The 16,504-nt window shown below is 43.2% G+C and overlaps 1 protein-coding gene across 2 annotated transcripts in view; it reads right to left on the bottom strand.

Annotated features, from left to right (window-relative positions):
- The window catches only part of ARHGAP28 (Rho GTPase activating protein 28), a 202,747-nt gene that overhangs the window by 172,179 nt on the left and 14,064 nt on the right, over positions 1-16,504 (bottom strand). The window lies entirely within an intron of this gene.

Below are 16,504 nucleotides of genomic sequence, written 5' to 3'. Positions count from 1 at the left end.
TACAATAAACTTGATTTCCTGTTGATCAGGTGTTCCCTCTTACAGTAAGCAGACCACTTCCCTCCTGGCCCTCAATGCCACAATTATAACTGCTTTCAACTTGTCTGAAAATTAAACTTGATTATGGGGTCAATCGATGTTATTTTCAGAGATCTTTATGGGAGGCATCTGGCAGGAAAACAGGTAAGAGGCATCGTAAGAAATTTTGTGTCTCCCAATATTTTCACTATGTAGACTAAGAGCACAAATGGAAAGACAACTCTCTTTTAATAAATTAAAAGGGGAAGCAAAGAGGTCCACCCTGACTTTGCCTTTCACATCCTGACAACCTGTGTTACCCAGTGCCTCCTGGAAGCTAACTGGAGTGGAAAGAGAAGTCAGTGTACCTTTTTTCCTGGGGGGTGACAATTTGGAACAGCCTAGCACAATTCAAAAATATTATTTCTGCAGCAAAAAGAATTGACCCTGGTTGGAATAATTAAAGTCATATTTATTTAGGTCAGATTAGTTATCAAATAAGTTTTGGCACCAACATCTTTGAATTTTGGAATTACCATTAAAAAATTATAGTAGCACCTTTTCTGGACACAGAATTTCTTCTTAGCTTTTTTCCCCCTAAACTACAGACTCTATTTTAAATATCTGCAAGGTATTTCCTTGTAAATATTTTGACCCTAACTCTGCCTCAATATGCTCAACACTGCACAAGTGCTCCTTATGCTGGTGTCAATGATCCTCCTCTTTGTCTTAGAGAGAAAATTTTGGAGTCACTTTGACTCCTCCCTCCAATTGAGTATCAAATCTTCCATTTCGTTCTGGTAACATCTGACCGCAAGCATTCCTTTTATTTGCACTGTCTTTGTTCTCACATCACATTGCCTAGGTGATGACAATCTCCCCTTTACATAGATTGCTTCCAATCATTTTCCTCTTAAGCACCCCACCACCACCATTAAAGCCTTGATAACAGTGATTTTCTTAAAACATAGGACCTCCGGGGCCTGCCCTGGTGGTGCAGCCGTTGATCGTGGGGCTGCGGGGCTACAGGGCTGCCCGCAGTCTCTGCAGCACCGGTTAGGTCCCTGGCCTACAGCAAGGGTCCCACATGGCACTACAGACCTCCCCTGCCACTCCCACTGCTCCCCTCAGCAGTGTACTTCAACAGTCTGCCTGTTCTGTTCCCTGCTCTGGCTCTGGTGAATTCTCTCAACCTCCTGCGCTTCTGACTGTAACCAGTGCTTGCGTGAATGAATAGATAAATCTTTAAAAAAAAAAAAAAAATAGGACCTCCCATTTTCAAAAGCCCTCAGCTGTAACCTACTTGGTACAAAATAAAGTAAGATCCTTATAATAGATTCTCTTTAGCCTGTTCATCTATTTTGATCCCCTAATACTTTTTTTTTTTTTTTTTTTTTTTTACTATTATTATACCAGCCTGTCCTGCATTCTTACTTTGCCTGTGCTCCTACCTGCCATTTTTGTCTGGAGTCCTGAGTGCCCTCTACCTAGTCACATAAAGCCTTCTCAGGTGTTCCTAATTCAAAGTAACCTCTCCTGTCCTACTGTGGAAATTGTTCTTCTGTTACTAGAATAATTTCATTCTGCCATATAGTGAAAGTACATGTAGGGTAAAGAAAATGTCAGGCTTTTCTGCCCTTCCGCCATCAGGATAGATGATGGATCCTTGTCCTGAATGCATGCCTGATGGCGGGCACCTGGAATAGGGTGTGGGCATAGGTAGATGGGATTCAGCTGAGCTAAGACTGTGCTTTTGGGGGCGGCATCACGGGGGGACGCCAGCAGCAGCAGTAGCAGCAGCAGCAGCAGCAGAATCTGAAGGAGAAGCCGAAGTAGAAGCAGAGAACGCCAGAGAGCCCAGATAGAGTGAAGACTTGCTGGGGGCTGGGAGGTCTGCCAGCCTCCCAGCCCCCCAGCCAGCACCCCTGCCTGCCATATGCCTGGTGAACCCCAAAATAAAAAACCTGCAAAACTACTGAGGACTCTGACTCCTCCTTTACCCGGTCTGCATGGGATCAGGAAAACCTGCACTGTGCCCAGTCCGGCGCTTACAATTGGCGTAAGTCGACAGGTTCCATGTAGACGGGTATTGGAGCCCTCCGAAGACCAGAAGGGACTAAGGAGAACAGACTGTTTGCCTGTGATGACGCTGGAGGTGCCATGGCAGCACAGAAGTTGGATACGGTCCGGAGCTGTGGGACGAGACCTCACGTGGAGGAGACGCCCGAGAGGACCAGCCAACGACACCGGAAAGGACCAGCCAATGACCCCTGAGGCAGCAGGCCGCTGCTGACGCAGGGAGAGGCCAATGGACATGGACTGATAAACTTGGACTGACAATCCCGCCAGAAGGCGGAGGACCTTGCAGGTTGATATGTTTTGGGACCCTGGGGGTGGAACAGTTTTGTTTGTACACCCCAGGAGATGGGAATCTGGGGGTGGCCAGTAGGCCTAGATGGCCAAAAGCAGCCTGTGCATGCCCAGCAGCCAGGTGGAGGAGAAAAGCCAACTAAGAAAGCAAAAGCTGGTACTGATGCTAAGTTGAGAAGCCCTGAGTGGCTGTTAAGCAGCCTGAGTATGCTGAAGACCTGTGAGTCTCGTAAAATCACCTGTGGGTGATGCCCTGCTTATTCTTGAGTGAGGGTGAGGAGCTGAGGAACCTGTCCTTGGGGGACGGGTGGGGAATGTGGCTTGGGGTGGAGCCCAAGCCGAATGCAAAGTTTGGATCCCCAACCCATGTGCTTGTGCAGTGGGTTGGCTTGAGAGCAGGGGTCTGTGAGTCGCATGGGTGGCCATGAAGGCCGAGTGTTGGAGCGCCTGCAGACAGAAACCCTGAGGGTTGGCGATTACCCCCAACAGAATAAAATTGCCAATCCCAGAGCTAGTGCATCCTGGGGGTGGATGCTGTGTGTGCCTTGTAGCCTAGACTACAGCCAGAGAAGGCCAGGAAGCCTGACGGCTCCTGGTATGTTATAGCAGATGCCGTGTGTGATTTCCCCTCCCTCGTAAGAGCAGTGCCTTCAGCAGCAGATTTGGTGGCTCATCTGCTGGTACCAATAATTGTCTTTTGCGCTAGGTTGGGGCCCTGCCTGGACTTATTTGTGTTCTGTTGTATTTGTGTTCCATTGTATTTTGTTATATTGTGATGTATTTCATTTACTTTTGTGGGCCATGGCTGCAGTGTTCATATTGCCAAGAGACATGTGTTTATAATTTGTACATAGAGACTGATAAAGACTGTATGGCAGAAAACCCTGAGGGGGTGGACTGTAGGGTAAAGAAAATGTCAGGCTTTTCTGCCCTCCCGCCATCAGGATAGATGATGGATCCTTGTCCTGAATGCATGCCTGATGGCGGGCACCTGGAATAGGGTGTGGGCATAGGTAGATGGGATTCAGCTGAGCTAAGACTGTGCTTTTGGGGGCGGCATCACGGGGGGACGCCAGCAGCAGCAGTAGCAGCAGCAGCAGCAGCAGAATCTGGAGAAGCCGAAGCAGAGAACGCCAGAGAGCCCAGATAGAGTGAAGACTTGCTGGGGGCTGGGAGGTCTGCCAGCCTCCCAGCCCCACAGCCAGCACCCCTGCCTGCCATATGCCTGGTGAACCCCAAATAAAAAACCTGCAAAACTACTGAGGACTCTGACTCCTCCTTTACCCGGTCTGCATGGGATCAGGAAAACCTGCACTGTGCCCAGTCCGGCGCTTACAGTACAGTCAGTCAAAACTATGTACCATATGTCCATTCCACATGCAGCTAATAGGCAGTCTTTCTCCACTGAGTCCAGAGGTGACCAAAAATTCCTTCTCAAAGTAAAATTCACAGGAGCAGGATAGTTTTGAGATAAAACTATTTGCTAACACAGGATTTTATTGTATTACTATTTTCCAACAAATTAGTGTATTTTCCCAAATCTTAAGTTACTGGAAGGACTAGTTTTTGTCTTTGTATCCCAAAGCTCATAGTGCTTTGCAGGGTAGGTAATCAATAAAGAATATATGTTGAATGAATGAATACATAAATCAGTGAGTGAATCAATGAATAAGATCGTACTCTTTAGTGTAGTAATTCCAATTTTCAGGAGAACTAAGGAATTTTTATAAATGGTTCATAAGTCTATATGGCACTGCAAATTTTATAAAAAGTTGCACATTGTAAGGGGCCGGACTGGCCACAGTGCAGGTTTTCCTGATCCCATGCAGACCGGGTAAAGGAGGAGTCAGAGTCCTCAGTAGTTTTGCAGGTTTTTTATTTTGGGGTTCACCAGGCATATGGCAGGCAGGGGTGCTGGCTGTGGGGCTGGGAGGCTGGCAGACCTCCCAGCCCCCAGCAAGTCTTCACTCTATCTGGGCTCTCAGGCGTTCTCTGCTTCTACTTCGGCTTCTCCTTCAGATTCTGCTGCTGCTGCTGCTGCTACTGCTGCTGCTGGCGTCCCCCCGTGATGCCGCCCCCAAAAGCACAGTCTTAGCTCAGCTGAATCCCATCTACCTATCCCACACCCTATTCCAGGTGCCCGCCATCAGGCATGCATTCAGGACAAGGATCCATCATCTATCCTGATGGCGGAAGGGCAGAAAAGCCTGACATTTTCTTTACCCTACACACATGTATGCATTAATATTTTTCAAATATAGGCATAAGTTGTTGACAATAAAATACAACTCATAAAACATTCAGTTTTTGAATTTAATGAAGATAGCAGAATGCATACATTGGATATCACAGAACACAATACGCAGGATATTTCCCTTTTGTCCTCTAGAGCCACCTGTAACCCTCACTACCCTGCTTGGTGCCCAGGTGGCTCACATTATGGTCTGCATCTCTGTGCTCCCTTGCCTCTGGCATCAGGTAAAAAGCAATCAAAAAGGAGAAAACCCAGATTGAGTGTTATTTCCCAGGTTTCTCTGCTATTTTGCTAAAACCTGGCTCGTTTTACCAAGGGCAGTAGTTTCTGAGTGCAGCCACCTCCAAGCTACTCTTTTGGGATTCCAGTACCTCCACCTCTACTTGATCCTTCAGACCTGAGAGTTAACAATACCTCCAGTGGCCCTCCTGCATTATCCCTGCTGATCCTTTACCCACCTGCACCTTTATAGACAATCCCTCCACTAAATTCTTATCATTCATCTGAGCAGAGTGTCCCCAGCTCTTCTTGCCAAGACCCAGATTAATAGGTATCCCCAAGTGAGATCTGGGGCAGTATCCTGTAAGCAAAAACATGAGTATATCTGCAGTAAACTGTACAAACACAGCACCATGAAGGATAAATATAGACAATAAACAGCCTAATGTCAGTTCAGGTGTTTTGTTGCCCAGTTCCAGTCTGAACAAGGTTTACAATCACATGAGTTATAAAAAAATCTTTCAGATCTGAGAACATTTTGGATTTTGGATTTTGGAATATGGGTGTGGGGATCTTGTAGAGTTTGTTACCACTTTGGCTTGCTTCAAGTCACTGAGCTAGAGGATGACAGCACAAGACTGTAGCCGCTGGTTCAAGCAATGAAGTAAACGGGGACCAGGAAGAGGTTCCCCATCACAGAGTTGACTGATCAACTGTCCCTATGAAGGTTGAACGTGGACATTCAGGGCACAGAAATAGCAACTGGAACTTATTTGGAATAGAGGCAATAGTAGAGGGAATACTCCTAACCTTTAGAGCTCTGAATGTCACCACAGAGCCCGGCACTGACAATGGGAGAAGCCAGTGTCAGCACCAACTCTGCCACCAACTACATGGGACCCAAGCAGATCGCTGAATTATAGACCTCTTACTTCACCTTTGAAGGAAATTAAAAAGCCTGTATTTACTGAGTACTTACCATGCACCTCATTCTGTTCTAGGTATCAGAATCCCAATTTATGAAATGCCCACAGCAACTGAGATAAGCATCACTGTTAACATCTTCCTTTTACAGTTGAAGAAAATGACTGCTGTAACTTGCCCAAGGTCATCCAGGCTAGAATGTGGTCAAAATTGGGACTCAAGCCAAGGTAGTCTAGCGCCCTGCATCCAGGTTCTTACATGTTCTATTCCCTTGTATAAAAAGTTTGCAGAAATTCAAACATGTTCCACCTTATTGAACATAAAGAATGGATAGGACTTGATTTATGTTTGTCACAATAATAGGACAATAGTAGTAAATGGAGAAATTACATGTATTTTCAATGCACAATACCAAATAGTTCAAAATTATTTGTTTTCTTATACACATATTCATTCACTGCTCTCACATTAATGAGGATTTCATTTTGCCTTCTAAATTGGTCAGCAGGGCCTCCCTGGTGGCCTAGGGGTTAATGCTCAGCGCTATCATCCTGACAGCCATCTAGACAACCTGAGTTCGATCCCCAGCCAAGAAGCCACCCTGGTGCAGCAGACCTCTCCTGTCTCACTCGCTGCTCCCCTCAGCAATGGATTTCAGTAGATTTGCCTGTTCTGCTCCCCACTCTGTCTCTGGTGAATACTCTCATGCCTCCACCTCAGGCCTACACCCCAATTCTTCTATGCAAAAATATTTTAAAAAATATTTTTAAAAAATTAAAAAAAACAAATTGGTCAGCAGACACACATACAGCAGGCATTAGATTAGTGATACATGTGAGCAACAGGGGCACAAACACCCTGCACATTACAAATGAACAGAAGGAGGGTGAGTAGTAGGCCAAAAAGGGTCAGATGGGAGTTTGAATTATGAATTATGAATTTGCTAATTGCTGCTATGTGTTGAGTAAATGGAAGTGATCAGGTTTTTTCCACCCTCATGCCATTAGCATCAATGATGGACACCTGTGGTCTTACAGGTACGCCTGATGGAAGCACCTGGAGTGTGGTGTGGGTATGCGTAAGTGGGTGCACCTGAGCCTGGAGGCTGAGCACATAAGGGTGACAACACAGAGGTGCAGTCAGCAGAGAACCAAGCTCAGCAGCAAAGGACAGTGGAGACCAGGAGAGAACACCAGAGAGCCCAAAAAGAGTGAAGATTCACTGGGGGCCAGGAGGCTGGCCTCCCTGCTTGCCCTGCACCTGATTGCCTCACTACAAAAGGTATAGAAAGATCATTGAAAGCCTTTACCGAGGGCTCCAGGACTCTCCTTGACCCATCTGCCTGGATCATAGAAAACCTGCTCTTTTCTTTCCTGGTGCTACACTGTTATTTTAATTTCTCTTTCAATTTCCCAATTTGAAAAGTGGAGGATCTCTTCAAAGAGTTTTTGGAAATATTAAATGAAATAGCATCTTTAAATACCAGTTGTATTTAAAGGCAGGAAGGAATGGAGCAGGATTTCTACGATTCGAGCAGATGGGCAAAAGGAGGAGTCCTGGAGCTCTCAGTGGCTTTTCGGGCTTTTATTGGGATCTATCAGGTACATGGCAGGCAAGCCTCCCAGCCTCCAGTGAGTTCTCAGTCTTTCTGGGCTCTCCAGCTTTCTCATGGTCTCTGCTTCTCTGCTGGTTCTCTTCTGGTCTCTTGCTTGTTCTCCTTTTGCTCTTTCACTCTGCTGTTCCTCCCCTTCTGGTAATTCCATTCTGCTGCTGGCATCCCCGTGACGTCGCCTTTATAAGCCCAGTCTCTCAGCCCAGGTGTACCCACTTACGTATGCCCATACCCCACTCCAGGTGCCCACCATCAGACAAGCATTCAGGACTGCAGGGATCCATCATCAATCCTAATGGCAGGAGGGCAGAAAAGCCTGGTACTTTACTTATCCTACACCAGTCCTGTACAAAGCATATTTTAGGTGGTCAGTAGACACTAGGCCATCTTTTTCATTACCCTGTGTCATCTGCCCTCTACCTCAGCCTTTCTAGAAGCATCATTTGAGTTCAGCCCTCAAGAATAAACAACCTGATCTTAGGAATTCCAAAGGCTTTTCACAACCTTTACAGAGAGATGAGTCAGACTGAATTCACATAATAAAACTCACCTGGGAAAACCTCACAAACACTGGCTGCAAGCTTTAGTGACAAGACAGTAAATATTATAAGGTATGGAGATTCCAACATATTCAACCTCATCAGGAAAGGCAAGAAAACAAAGCATTTATATAAAACCTTCACACGGACAAAAGAAAAGTGCCTCTTGTAGCCGTGGCTGCTTATCTGGCAAAACTACTGCGGGGATAATCGTCTAATACCAGAACAGGAAAACAGCTGCAGCTTTATGAGCTTTTGCAGACATGACTGTCATTCTCTTAGTAAAACTGAAATTACAGAGTCATTGTTCCTATCCTGCTGGAAATGAAGGATCATTTCATACCGTTGTGGAACCATCCATGGCTGGGTAGGTTCACTGTCAATTAGCGCAGCCGAAAAGAGAATTTTGAAGAGTACAGTATCTCTATCATGCCTTTAATGCTGAATCAGAGGACTGGGCACAGGGAGACCAGCAGTCAGGGAGACAGCAACTGAACCCCTACCCTCAGAGTGATGCCACCCACATCAGAGCTGAGAAGCCCCTTTTATCACTCACTTTTAGGCTGATGTGTCTGTATTTACATATGTACGTACCTCATACTCTTTGGCTTCTAGGCCTAAGTGTTTGTAATGAAAGGCATGTGTGCCCCATGCCCATGTGTAAGGCCCTCGGTCCTGGATGTCAGAGTGGGTAAAGCCACCTAGGAGGAATCCAAGACCACCAGGTGCCAGCTGTAGAGGCTAGCAGTGGAAGGTGGAGAAAAGCAGAGCCACTCCATTTTCCCTACACTTACTTGCCTAGGGGAATATGTAAACGCTACCTCACTTTCACCACTTCCCCAAACCCTCCAGAATTGAGGAAATAAATACAAATTTGCATTAACATAAAAAGGAAATACTCTAATAAAAACAAGTACTTTTAAAGTATTTTAAAAGGTTATATATGAGTCCATCATTGTGTCGTGACAAATGACCTACAACCCTGAACTAGTTACCAAAACTTACTGACATTAATTAAAGTATACACATTTATTTTCTGAGTGTTCTCATAATGGCACAGAATATTTAGAGTACTCTGATTTTCCTACTGTTTTCTTAGCTTATCTGGTTCTAAAGAGATATCAGGGTCTATTTTTCTACAGTAATTGTTCTCTATTCTATGATCAATGTGGTAATGAAGTTAAGCGACTATATCACCATGAGAGCCTGTCAGGTCAGGACGTGTTATTTATGTGATGGATATAACTGAGCCACTTAAGTGACTTAACTGAGTGACTTAAATGACTTCTGAAAATAAATTGAATCATTATTGACTGGAAATAAATCACCAGAATAGACCCAGTTGAAGTAGGGAGAGGGAATAAATCAGCCATAGTCATAAACTTTAGTCTAAAAAGACTTACACTCTGGAATACTATCTGTAGTGTCATGTTTTGCAATTACACAAGTGCTTTATTCAGCCAGTCATCTCTTCCTCACTCCATCCAACCACGCATTCCAAGATCTACAGTCATCAGTAGTACCTACAATACTAAGCAACTAGAAATACAAAAGTGAATTAGAATTTGAAAGCACTGTGTCTACAAGGGGTGGGAGCTGGAGGGATTGGAACAGTTCATCAAAGAAGACTTCCCAGAGGAAGTAATGCTAGAAATAAATCTTAAAAGGTGAATAACAAATTGCCAGCTCAGGAGTAGGTGCAGGCAATTAGGGAGATGTGAAGAAGGGCATTCCAGAGATATCGAATAGATTGGGGAAAAAGGCAGAGAAAAAAGGAACAAGACACATACTGGGAAGCACTTTAGTTTAAATTTCTGGAGAATATGGGGTAAAGGGAAGAATGTTGGAGATGAAGCCAGAGACAGACAGAAAGTTCAGGGACTGGACATATCTGAATGTCATGTGAAAAGTTTCAACTTTATCCTAGAGTTCTGATGAGAAATCAATTGTAGGTTTCAAATAGGTACCCACATCAGGCCGTAATTTTAGATTAATTGTTCCTTCTGCACAACTTGGTCTTCATGCAACTTTTCTGAGCTACATCCCCTATGCCACATCCCAACCTCCTTTGGAGAAGAGTCCCCACTGAAGCCTGGTTGGACGGGGGGGGGGGGGGGGGGGGGCTGGAGGGGGTCAATTACAAATGGTCAGATGCTAAGTTTCAAATAATATCCAACACAAAGTCTAAGACAGATTGTAAACACCTGTTGAGAAGTTTAGTTTAATCTATCACATAGGTTACTCATAGGGGAAGCTTGGAAAAGAACTATCTACCCCTTCTCTCAGTCACCAGCTCATTATTATAGAGCTTTGGTAACAGTCATCCTAGATAGACAAGACCATCTGGCCTGGAAAGTGATGGGATAAACACATTAGATTTCCACTAAGTTGGTGAGAGGAGAACACGACAGTAAATTCTTAGAGTTGTGACATGCAGGGCCACCAATGAAGTAAAATTTACTGTGAGAGTCCTTTGGTTGCAAACCATGGAGACATTTCTAATTCTGAAACATGAATGTTTTGGGAAGATCAAGGGAATATTACAGGATTAAAAGACAAAGCAGCAGCAGGAACCAGAACACAAGCCTGCTAGAATAGAGTCTTGCCAGGATGCATCTTTAAAAATTAAATATTTTTTTTCCCACCCTTGCTTCTTTCTCAGGACACAAACCACCAGAATATTGCATACTTAGGCTGCAGCTTATCTTCCACTTGGCACTTCCTGGATGTTAAGAGAAATGGTCTGGCTAATGTGACCCTCCAGGATGCTACCCTTGTCTTCTGTATTGGCAAGGCAGACTCCAAAACTGCACACTATGGAGGGTGGTAGGGGAGAGAGTCCTCAAATTGACATCTCAGCCATTTTAGATGATGCTGAAATGCCAAGAAATGAACAGAGTTCACCAGAGTCAGGTTTGGTGAAGACTCTAGGAGACAGGACTATCCTGAAGTCACTTTTCAAGAGGCACACTCAGGACAAGAGAGGAGAAAAGGCCTTGCATAGAGTAAGATGAAGTGATATCAGAGAAAATGAATATACTTTCCCACCTTGTAGTCTTACCTGGACAAAGCCCTGAATAAGGAGGGTCGTGTTTTCATAGACCTATGATTTTGTGATGAGAATAGTAAGATTCAAATCCATATTAGTAAATTTCTCAAACATGACTCAGAGGACATCATTCGATAACATTTACATGACCTCAACTGAGTCATCTAGATTGGAGAAGTATAATGGCAAGTTAGTTTGAAGCTAGTTTAAGAGATGGATGGTTAAAATGTCATGGTGGAAGGAAGGTAGGATTTGGAGTGGGACAAATATATAAGGAAACTCCATTATTTCCCCTGTGAAGAAGGACTGTGAGTTTTAATCTCTCTAGCATCTGTAAAACAAGGCAATAGTATCTACCATACAGTTTTGGGCAAGGATTTAGAAAAGATAACTTATAAAATCATCATGTGCATAATGCTCAGTAAATTTAGGTTCCTCTTACTATGCTGTACATTCAAAAAGCCATTATACCCTTGCTTTGTTAATGTTAACTTTTTGAGTTTCTAGGAAAATTCAGTAAGCTCTAAACACCATGATTAGTAGCCAATAAAGATACTTCAATATACTCTGAAGACTACAAATATTCCTACAGGAAGGGCCATTATTGTGAACAGACCCATGTTTTGAAACTGAGCAGGAAACTGATGTTTGCTCATCACCTGGAACATTCTTCAGTGATATAGTTATTACTGGTTATTAGCCAGCTCAAAAAAAAAAAAAAATCACAGAAAGCCTAAATGTTCTGGTGTCACTGGGCCAGAATAGTGGCATGCCCTGAGGAGCAGTCCTGAGCCACAGCACTGGCACTCCCACGCAGTCATTTCTGGTTGGTTTCTCAAAGCACACTTAGAATAGAATCTGGTATAAAGGAGGCTTAAGTTATTAGTTAAGTTCCATATTCATGGAACCCTTTTGCACTGAAGTCTCAATTTTTACATCTGTAAATGTGAAATGAAACTACAGGGCTGTTACCTTACTGTGACTTTCTACAGAAAATGGGAAAAATAGAAAGTGACAGGAGAGTAGTACCACAGGGCCTCAAAACCAGAAAATAGGATACTGTGTAAATTGTGCCCCAGAGTTGCAGAATACAGTCCTATTAGAGTGACTTTGAAGAGAGGAGTGTAAAGTTAAATTAAACAATATTTTGTAGCAATAAAACTTGTGCTGGAGGGAAGACAATTCTGATGCCTGCCCTCACCCACTAGTCACGCTACACTTCTTTTGTCTGTACATGATCCTTCCTTTGGAGAATCCACACTAACATAATTGTAACCTCTGGCTGAATAGGAAGAATAGCATACTGGGAAATACAAGAAAGAAAGCCTGAGAATACACTTCATAATGTTCTGACTACATTTGTATCCTTCAGCACTCACAGTGGTGTGCAGCATATGTGCTCTCTAGAAATGTACACATTTATAAAGGTAAGCTTAATAAGTAAATTAAAGAGTAAATACATGATCAAATCAAACTAGAACTGTATACATAGTCTGGTAAAATATCATGTATTTACTAATTAAACGAGTCTGAGATGCTGAGTTATGTATCCAGGTTCACAGTATTTGTCTGGATGAGTAAGAGGCAGTATGGTATAGCTGGTGCCATGTTAGCCAGTTTAAATCTCACACCTCTTTCTACTGCTATGGCCAGATGAGATAACCTCTGGGCTTCCATTTCCTCTCTGCAAAGTGAAAAGGATGATAATTGGTACCTACCTCAAGGGGTTATTGTGAGGATTCAGTGAGTCAAGTACTTATAACAACACATGGCACTTAGTAAATGTCATGTGCATGCTTATTATTATTATGGTTACAAGTAATCAAAACCCAATTCACACTAGCTTAAGCTGTTGAAGAAAACAATGGTAGCATTTGCTTCTGTCATACCTTAAAAAAGATGCTGTTAAGAAGAATCCCTGCTTCTCAGCTTGCTTCCTCCTGCCTTCAAGATACATCAAACAAAGAAGGAGAAAGACAAATACTGAATAATCTCACTTATAAGTAGAATATAAAGAAACAAAGAATCAAAACTAAACCAAAACAATCCCTAAATATCTACAGAACGCAGGCTACCAGAGGGGATGGTGGGGAGTGAGGAGGAAAGCAGGGAGGGGACCCACTAGACTGGTGGAGGGTTACTGGTGCTTTGGCAGTAGAAATGGTGTGATAACATACACTTGAAAAGGCATGAAACTATACACCTGAAACACACACAGTGTTGTTAATCAATGTAACCTCAATAAATTTAAAATACACACACACGCACACACACATATATATCAGATAAGCACTGTGGTAGCAACACGACTATAGCTGCACAGCTGCATTATCCCAACAGAGAGAGAAAAATCTGGCAGAGGTCCCAGGAAAGTGGCCCAGCTTTAGTCAAATATCCATTTCTTGACCCAGGCCAGAGTCATGTGGCAACTCCTAAGACAGGAACCCAGCATGTACCTACTCCGAACCACAAGATTTGTGGAGGGTTCAATGTAAAGGCACTCAGGGTGATGCCCCAAAGAAAGGATATGGAAGAAATATAAATATAAACAATAAAAGAATACAAATATATGTATGTATATTACATACAACTAATGTGATAAAATGCTTTTATGTAAGATATATAGAGAGAAAGAGAGTCAATATATAAATACACAGACATGTACAGTCTCATGGCTAGCAGGTTAACAGAGATCAGGACTGTCCTCTCCCTCTAGCATAAGTTTTATTACTACAAATATCATTTAACCTTATAGTCCTACCTTCAAAGTTACTCTGTCAGGGCTGCATTGTGCAACTCCACAAGTGTATTTAGTCTGAGGCCCACTGGCACTGCTCTACTATGATTTTCAAGTCCTCTCACATTTTAGAGGCAGTCACCTTAATAAAGTAATATTTGCAGACGTGGGAACTTCTATAAGTTGTGATAGATGAAGTGCATAAATGGCTAAATCTTTAAGTTCATATTTTTACTTTTTTTAAGATTTATTTATTTATTTTATACAAGAACCGGGGTATAGGCCAGATGTGTGGGAGGGTGAGAGGATTCACCAGAGACAGAGTGGGGAACAGAACAGGCAGACTGACGAAATACACTGCTGAGGGGAGCAGCGGGCACAACAAAAGAGGTCTGCCACGCCATGTAGGACCTTTGCTGGCCGTCTGGCATGGAACCAGCCCTGCAGAGGCTGCTGACAGCTTCACAGCAAGGTGCTCAACTGCCTGCACCACCAGGGGAGGCCCATATTTTTACTTTTGATATTGGCTCTACGAGGACATTCCAGATGGACTGGTCAAAAAAACACACCTTTCAGTGACAAAAGCTTAGCACTTAAGTTATCTAAGTTCTAAAAACTTCCCATTAGACTCAAGAAGCAAAGTCTGAAAAACTGATATTAAACTGTATCAAGGCATCAGAGAGTGATATAAAGAAAAGGGCAGTATTGATTCCACATGGAGAGGACTTGAAAATTCTCAGAGCTTGGCAGAGGTGGCAAAGATGAACCATTATGCTCTAGTTGGTCTCTCTGAGTGGAAGAGAGCTAACCAATCTGCCCCCTCTTGGGCTAAATCTCTGTGATGCAGGTTAATATGAGCAACAAGCTTCAGTAACTGAGGCTGGAGAAGTATATATGTCATCACAACCTGAAACTCCAGATTTGGCCGTCCTGCTCAGCACTAAGATAGCTACACCTCCTGTAGCTATGGAGGGTGTGGAGGGCATGGTGGGGAGCCACAATTTCCCATTTCCCCCTGCTGGAACTGACTGGAAAGCTCTCACAATAGCAGAGATGATTTGTGGCAGAGGGCCACAGAATTGATGGCTGAGCAGAGAGTCAAAGCTGGTATAGGCAGGCCACAGAAGATTCCCAGGGCCAGTGAGTTCCAAGGTGGCATTCTGAAGAGCAGGGGGAAATGACAGAACTTCTGGAAATGCTGACTATACTGAAAAGGCAGACAGTGAGCTAGTGGGGACAATGTGAAAGTGACCTCCACCCTCCCCCCCACCAACAACTAAAATAGATGAGCCATGTCTGGAGGCCAACACCAGCCTCAGTGTTACATACACAACCTCATGATGTCAAGTAGAAGAACCCACCAGAGAGAAGAACAACTGTGAGGAAGTTGTGACTTAAGCTTAAATCCTATCTAATGATCACCCGAAAGAGAATTCCTTAAATCAAAAGATAGAATATCTTTGAAGTGATAGAATAGAGCTAAGTTAAGAACAAATGAAAAAATACACACTTGTGACTGTATTTGAAAAGTAAAACCCAGTGCAAAAACAGGAATGAGATAAAATTATAGCTGCAAGTTTATAATCTAGGAGTCTGATATAAATGAACGGAAGCCATTTTTCTGCCTTATAATTTCATATATGATTGGTCTTGACAGTTTATAAACAAATACCTTTCATGCTTATAAATTAGGTGTCTGGCAGCTAAAGTAAAAATATATAAAGCTTAGGGCCAGAAGAGCTAATGTTCTTATGCAGAAATAGATTGCCAGTTGTAACAAACAGAGGTCGATGAAAGACCAGTAAAGAACTACGTAAATAATTACCAAGTTGAGGAAGATACTCTCTGAAAAGATATATTGGGCCTCCCTGGTGGCACAAGGGGTTAAGTCTCAGCACTATGAAGCAATCTGCAGCCACTGCAGCACTAGTTCAATCCCCCCAGCCAGTGAGGTGATCCACATGGCGCAGTAGACCTCTCCTGACTCGCCCACGGCTCCCCTCAGCAGTATATTTCAGTCAATCTGCCTGTTCTGCTTCCCACTCTGTCTCTGGTGAATTCTCTCACATCCCCCGCCACCACCTCTGGCCTACATCAGCACCCCCCACCCCCCACCCCAGCTCTTGTATGCATAAATAAATAAATAAATCTTAAAAAAAAAAAAAAAACCTTCAGGGCAAAGTTAAAAATTCTTTTAAAAAAAATGTATTAAAATAAGCAAGTCAAGAAAATCAAATGCTGATAGGAAAAGGGAATAAAAAAAAGGTTTATTAATTTAAAAAAAAATTATTGAAATCCTTATAAGCTAGCCCCTTGATTCTATTCCATTTTTTTTTTTTTTAAATGAGTTAGATAGCTCTGAGGTCTGAGGCATTTTTTTTTTTTTTTTGGTGCAATAAAACACATGATATCAGAAGTAACATTATCTGAGGTATTTGTATTTTATGTGCTTGGGAGGTAGGCAGGGTTCCTATAGTATGCTTACTGGTGTTTCCCTAGGAAATGTCCCATCAATGGAAGATCTATTTTTATAATGGATTCCAGTCAAGAAGGGATTTTCCTAAAAATATTTTAAAATCAGACACTAAGAAAACCCAGACACAATGGAGATGAACGTTCATTCCTCACAGCATGTGCAGGCTTACATCCCAGGCATGGAGATACTACGCCCATGGAACACCTGAGGAAAGGCTCTAAGACCAGTTCCCTGGCAAAACCACTGCTCGGCAGGCAAGACCCATGATTCAGGGTGGGCTTTAGGCAAAAGCATAAGAAATGATTT

This window comes from Talpa occidentalis, unplaced genomic scaffold (assembly GCF_014898055.3).
Source record: "Talpa occidentalis isolate TD23 unplaced genomic scaffold, MPIMG_talOcc4v2.1 talOcc4.13, whole genome shotgun sequence".
In the NCBI taxonomy this organism is placed as follows: Eukaryota; Metazoa; Chordata; class Mammalia; order Eulipotyphla; family Talpidae; genus Talpa; species Talpa occidentalis.
The sequence above is the reverse complement of the archived record's forward strand: the minus strand, read 5'-3'. Positions and strand labels throughout refer to the sequence as shown.